The sequence below is a fragment of the Equus quagga genome, chromosome 20, assembly GCF_021613505.1.
Source record: "Equus quagga isolate Etosha38 chromosome 20, UCLA_HA_Equagga_1.0, whole genome shotgun sequence".
NCBI classification, from domain to species: Eukaryota; Metazoa; Chordata; class Mammalia; order Perissodactyla; family Equidae; genus Equus; species Equus quagga.
Window position 1 is genome coordinate 16,639,742 of NC_060286.1, and position 6,770 is coordinate 16,646,511.

General features: G+C 46.1%; 1 protein-coding gene across 13 annotated transcripts in view; it reads left to right on the forward strand.

Moving 5' to 3' along the window:
* Positions 1-6,770, forward strand: part of RGS6 (regulator of G protein signaling 6) — a 573,259-nt gene that overhangs the window by 39,791 nt on the left and 526,698 nt on the right. The window contains exon 1 of one of the 13 annotated variants that reach the window (XM_046647769.1): positions 1,140-1,269. The exons of the other annotated variants lie outside the window; for them this stretch is intronic. The gene's annotated coding sequence lies outside the window, so the exon portion shown is untranslated. Of the gene's footprint in view, positions 1-1,139; positions 1,270-6,770 lie in introns of those variants that run through there. 13 annotated transcript variants of the gene reach the window in all.

Here is a 6,770-nt window from a genome sequence, read left to right on the forward strand (position 1 = left end):
TGATAACACTGACATTGCACATCAATCCCACGGTTACCATCCAGCACCAACAATCTTGTTCTGTTTCCACCTGCAGCTCTCTGAATCTTTAAACCTCAAATCTCAAAGCTCCCGCATCAAAGAACGTCGTCAGTTCGTTACCCTTTCTCATTTTCTGTCTTCAGCTTTTTTCTTCTTTCCCTAAGAATATTTGCAGAGTTCATTTTTCTTGAAAGTTCTTTTGTAGCGTTCCAGATAAGAACAATCCTAAAATACTCGAAATACAGCAAGTGGTGTAAATGTTGAATCAATAAAACGACGAGCTTAGTAACGACTTCCTTGCTGATCGCGGCTGCCCATTTTAATTTACAGGGCGCCGGCTACACGTCAGCGAGAGACTAAAAAGCTACCGGGCAAGCCACTCTGGCCCAGGAATCCCTAAGACAACCCTGACGCCACTAAAGTTTCCAGACGCCGCCAGCTCTCGGACTCGGCGGAAGGAGCCTGCGCATCGCCAAGCCAGGCTGCCAGTCGTCTCGGCGGCAGGGAAAGTGCCAGGAATTTCTAGGTTTTCCCTGCCTCGGGCGAATCCGCGCCTGCATCTCCGCGGCGCGGGGAGCAGCTGAGCCGGCCGGCGGCGCCCTCGGACGCGCTCAGGTGCCTCGGCCCCGCCCCGCGCCGCCCGGTCCGAGCGCAGGTGCCGGCGCCCAGGTGCGCGCGGCGCGGGGCTGCAGCTCCGCTCCACCCCCGACAGCGGGCGCCGCTGCAGCAGCTCGCGAGCGGCGGGGCTGAGCGGCTTCGCGAGTTGGGGCAGCCCCTGCGCTCGGCCCTGCTCCGCGGCGACAGCTCCGCCCGGGAGCCGGCTTCCCGCAGCTGCGGGCGCGGGCGGGCGCCGAGGGGGCGGACCCACCTCCGCGGAGCCCAGCGGCCCGGGGCGGGGAGGCGCGGGAGCGCGGAGAGCCGGGCCGACCCCGAGCGCTCTGGAGACACCCGAGCGCCCTGCGCCCCGCGCCCTGGCACCATGCGACCCGCCCCGCCTCCTTGCCGGCCCCGGGCGTCGCTCTCCGCTCGCTGAGCCCCCGCGTTCGCCACCACGGAAACTCGGAAAGACCAGGCGAGACGTTGGAGCGCGGCGCAGAGACGGACCCAGACGTCCCCTCCGCCCCCGAGAGGCTGCCGGTCGCTCGTTCCCTGGGCTTCTCTAGCTTTCCCATGAACCTGGCGCAAGCTTGGCTTTAGGAGAATTTCAGAAGCCGGAGGGGAAGTCACGGCAATTTTTTGGTTGCTAAGGTAATTGCAGTTGTGGCAAAGATGGGCAAGAAACAAATGGGGGAAAAGATGTTTTAAAACGGTATGCCTTCTCCTTCTCCCCAATTCATATATGTTGATTCCATTTCATCTCCTGGGTGTGGATGCTTGTCCATTTCTGATGCGTGACAGGTGCCGGGGTGTGTGTGCGTGCGTGTGCAGTTTGGGACTGTATAGGCACAAGCTTACATAAGTGGGTAGGCAAGCTGGTGTGTGGACTTGTGTGGGATGGGTGCAGGTCTGCATGGAAATCATGTTCCTGGGTTTCTGGGTGTGAAGCGCTCACCGACGGGGACGAGCGTGCAGAGGGTACGTGCTTTTAGGTACTTCCAGTTTTGCGATGTTGTGAAAATTTTGCGATGTGTAATGAGAGCAGCTTTACCTCAAAAGGAGACATTCATTAACTTTTTCTCGGAATAAGCTCGCCCATTTGTGGTTTGGAAGAAAAGCAAGCGGGTGGTGAGGAGTGGAGGGTAGGGGTGGGTGGTGAGGTCTGTTGGGAACTGCGGCAGGAAAGAGAGCAACTGAACTGGTTGCGTGAAGAGAACGTGTTTACAGTCACTGTCAGGCTGCGTAAAAGTGGCCCAGGGAGACAGAGAAAGTAACCCAGAAAATTTAATTTTGTTCAGAATGAAAGATGCTGTATTTTATATATTTTTTAATTTGATGGAGTAGGAACATAGTTGCTTTCTCTGCTTGAGAGGAGTGGCATGTCCATGCTACAAACTGAGGATATTTGGGGTCGTTTTATTGGCTTGGAATGGTTCCCTCAGCATTTATCAGTGCTTAGGGGCTGGATCTGCAGGTAGTTTCTCATCAATACCCTTTAGCAGCCCCAAAGTAAAACTGCAAAAAATAAACAGTATTAGATAAAACCTAACGTTGGACTCTTTTCTCAGCAGAGGGGGATGAGAGATGGAAGAACAAGCACAGGCCTTGTAAGTGTCCGAATGGAGTTAAGACTGAGCTGCAAGTTTGTGTGTGTTCTGTCAAAAAGCGTTGGGCTGAAAGGAAGCTGTTAGGTTTAGCTTAATATGTTAGCAACAAGGCTTTTATAGATCCGTTTTCATAGGCAGACGGGTAATTATATGGACTGGGCACTGGGGGTTGGTGAGAAACTTTCTGTGAGTTGTATATTCTTTATTCTTTTTCCTATTAATTTATTAATTTTGCAATAGTGGGGACTGCCCTGTGAAAGAAAGTAAGTAGAGGACTTTGAGGGAAATTTGAGATCTTTGGAGATACATCTTTGTAAGCGAAAGCGTGTATGCTGAACAGCAAAAAACCAAGATGATAAATTCTGAGTTCTTTGATACTGTCAAGCTAAATTGTTGTGTAGATATGGTGATCTTATGTCCTATAAACGTTGGAGTATACCATATATATATATGTATATATATTTCCCCCATAACCCATCCTTTCCTAAAATTCTAGAAATGTGAGCTGTTGTGAGGTATTTTGGTAAAGTAGGTAGCCACTGGTGTTTCCTTTTTTGTATTCATTACATTGGTTTTTAACTTTACTTCCCTATCTCCTTTAAGAAACTTTAATTAACATTCCCTGAGCTTACGTTGCTGAGTTTTCAGTAGAACAATGCTGGTTTTCCTTCAAGCAACAAATTTGTCTTATTAAGTGAAACATTACAACAATGCTTTTGTGGCAGAAATGTCTCTTTAGATGACAGTCAGTTTATTTATTTATTTATTTATGATTTGTGGAATAAGATAGCCAACATAGATATTTTTTAAATGAGCAACCATTTCTTGAGAAAGAAAAAAAATTTTTAAAGGATATATAGGACAATGAAATTTGCCAGTAATTTTGGCTGTCTTCTTGTCCACAGGGACAGATTGTATGTGAACGTGGTATCGTTCTGTTTCTTATTTCTCTGATATTCTCCCATGCATTTTAGCCCCTGAATGTGTAAAACTTGGCCAGGAGTTGCTGAACGTTGCGTTTTGTGCCGGGGGTTAAACATGAAGGGAGATATGAGTGAGGAGCAATGTGTCACATCAACGTTTTTCAAAAGGGATGTTCTCAGAGATCTCAAGACTGGGATTAATTTTTCCTTTAGCTGCACACTTAGCTTGTCTTAATTCGCCGTGCTTTGAACCTAGGAAAGCGTTTAACCTCTTCATTTTCAGTGCCAGCTGGAGGGAATATATTTACCAAATTTCATCTTCATTGGAACATATGGCCTGATATAAATAATTACTACACACAGACCATCCTGCTATATGGAGAGAAATAGAATTACAGAATAAACCAGCGTGTTGAGTGATATGGATGTAACATTTCAAAAAAACGGTTTTACTTTTTTCTTGATTACAAAAGTAACATATAACTATTAGGAAAATACAAAGGAAAAAGATCATGTGTAATTCTCCCACGGAAGGTGAACCACAGTTGACATTTCTGCATACTATATGTTCTTCCAGATTTTATTCTGATCACATTATTCATTGTGTTTTTACCCTCTTGTCTCCCCTGCAAATTTTCAAATCTTGTAAATAGAACTTGGATAGATGTTAAAGGTTTGGGAAATTACTGCTGGTTTACTGGATGGTTTTGATCAGATTTAAATTTTTGTTAGTGGTCCTTATTTTCAAAGAGAGTACTTCCTCTGTTTTTCTGTTTTCTTTGAAAACCAAGATTATTCACTTTGGGTTAGTAGTACCTGGGGCTTCCCATAAGAACTAGGGATTAAAGCATCAGAAAAGAAATAGAATCTTGGCCATGTAGGGGTGGGGTAGTGGGGGTGATGAGAGGGAAGACCTGAGTTCTGATTTCCATTCCTCCTCCAATTCCTCATGTGGCCTTTGGCCTCGGTTTCCTTGAAGGACATAACATTTTCAGATTTAGCTCAATAAGCTAACAAAATGTTTGTTGTTTTGACATTTAATGAGGATGATCTTTGTTTGAAGCGGGCTTTTTCAAACACAGATGGCTGGAGGTCATCCCCAGAGTTTCTGACTCAGTTGATCTGGAGTGGAGCCTGAGAATTTGCATTTCTAACAAGTCCCCCAGTGATGCTGACTCTGCTGTTCTAGGGCCCACACTGAGGACTAGATGGTGAGCTCCTTAGGGGCAGAAACCCTGTTTTACTTTTCTTTGTGTCCATCTGCCCAGTACCCAGCAATGTACCTGCCAGTAGGGGCTCAGTAAGCACTGGTTGAATCAATGTCAGTTTTCTCCATGGGGGAAAAACTTCTGAAGTAGTCAAGCTAAAAGAGATAATAATCCACAATTTGGAACCATTAAGTCTGTAATAAGAGTAATAATCAGTCATGAAACCCAGTTCTTCGAACTGCAAGGAAAGCAGAAATGCTTACAAGTTGGCAGTTAAAATGAACATTAAACCTAATGAATTACATTAAATAACAACTCAGAGTACCTGCTTGAGATGTTACAAACCAGGAAGCTTATCCACTGTTTCACTGTTGCCTCCTTGAGACCTATAAGAGGCAATTCATTTTCTACCACGTACACATTCCCAAAAGTGAGGGAGCATCCACTATTAATTATCCCAACTACCAAAGCAGGAGGTAAAGCAGGCAATGGCCCAGACTCCTCCTACCCCACCCCACTGCACCCAAAAGGCAGAACAGTGTTCATTAGAGTACCATCACCATTCTATAAGATAGGCCGCCATTTCATAACTGAGAAACCTAAGAGAAGAGTGCCTTGAGTGGGTGCATGCCATAGCTCGGAGATTCCAGCCCACTGAAATACCCTACTTAGAATGTAAGTAGGGTATTTGCTCATCCTTGTGTGGCTACTTTGTCACTGGAAAATTAATTCTTTCTTTCTACTTAGGTGTTAGAAACATAGGGTACAGAGAACACCCATTTTTAGGTATGGAAATTTTTAAAAATGTGTAAATATTTGAATACCAACAAAGAGGATGCTTATGTAACTGAGGCTGTTCAGATGAATTGTGGTGAAGGCTAGCTGTCTTGGCTAGCTGTCTTGGCTTTCTGAATACTTAGATAAAACCATCAAAGGAACAAGCCACCTTAAGTTTTTGCTTGGTCCAGTTCTCTTATTCACGAGTATCTGCCCTACCCAAGAAGCTCTTTTCTTGTCCAGGGGGAGGCACATCTTACGCAAAGCCTTCTGAGATGAGAGTGGCCTGCGTGAATGTGCCCCAGGGGTGGCACCCCTCAGAAGGACCTTGGCACCTGTGTTGCACTCCATGAGACCTGGCCAGCCCTGCGCCCAGACAGATAACTGTGATTGCTCACTCTTAAAGTAACACAACAGGCGTTTTAAACCCTGTTAATGGTGTTTCTGAACCTCAATGTCCTCATCTGTAAAATGGAAGTAAAAAATATACGCCTTGAGTATGTGTAGCTGTGAGGAGAAAATAGGATCCTGTTTAGCATACTGGGTAGAGGAGGCACAGTAACTTGAGAAGGTGGACCCCATCACACCACACTGTTTTCTAATAATATTGACAATGAATCAGTATTGGCTCACAACCCGGATTTCCCCGGGTGAAATCTGAAACCAGTGCCCATACATGGAGGGCAAGGAGAGACTGAAGAAAGAGGCAGACCACTCCAGATTGGCAGGTGGTAGTTTTAATAAGCAAGAGAACTTACATATGAGGCTTGCTTTGAGTGACTGCAAGAGGAGTAGATCTCCACACCCGCCCGCCAGAATCTTGAGAGTTTGTATAGAAGCCTTAACTGGGTTCAGTCAGTTTTCAGTCCAGATGGTCTCAACAACACCTTACTCTCTCAAGGCTGTCTTCCTGAAAACAGCTCCCGTTGTGGAACGGTGGGCAGAACATCCATTCCAAGGACAGGGGAGGGGGTGAGGTGCTTCTGATTGCCCACGTCTAGCTCTCGGGTCAACCAGCGGTCACATCCTGTCAATGACCTCTTCCAACATGAAAGGATGTGAGTATTTCAGGATAATGATTTCCCCCTTGTTTCTGTTCCTGAGGACTTGCTCCTTCAGCCTAGCATTTGAAATACACCCAAGTCCCTTGGAGAATCCTGTTCCATAGTTCTAACATTGGATTTGAGGAGGCTTGTAGAAAGCAAGTGGCCTACATACCAAGTGGAGAGGGTGGAGTGGGAAAAATTGTCCTTTGTGGTAGCAAAGATGTGTCTGTTTCCTTGAGCTGAAAGGCTTTTAATCACCAGCAGGAAGAGAAAGTGAAAAATAGGGACTGCTGCTACATTGATATCTCTTGTGCCAGCTTGTGACCCACACTCGGAACAAGGTCACGTGTTATTTTTTCTCTATACCCTTGGTATCTCTTACAGTGCTTGGCACATGGCAGGAGTTTGGTAAATGTTTGCTGAGTTATTGACTTTTAGAGTTACACCTGTGTGTGGGTGAAATGGGAGGAAGGATGGACTACTATTGGTGCAGGTGCATAGACTGGTCTGAGTGTGGATGCATGGACTGGTCTGGGTGCAGGTACATGGACTGGTCTGAGTGTGGATGCATGGACTGGTCTGGGTGCAGGT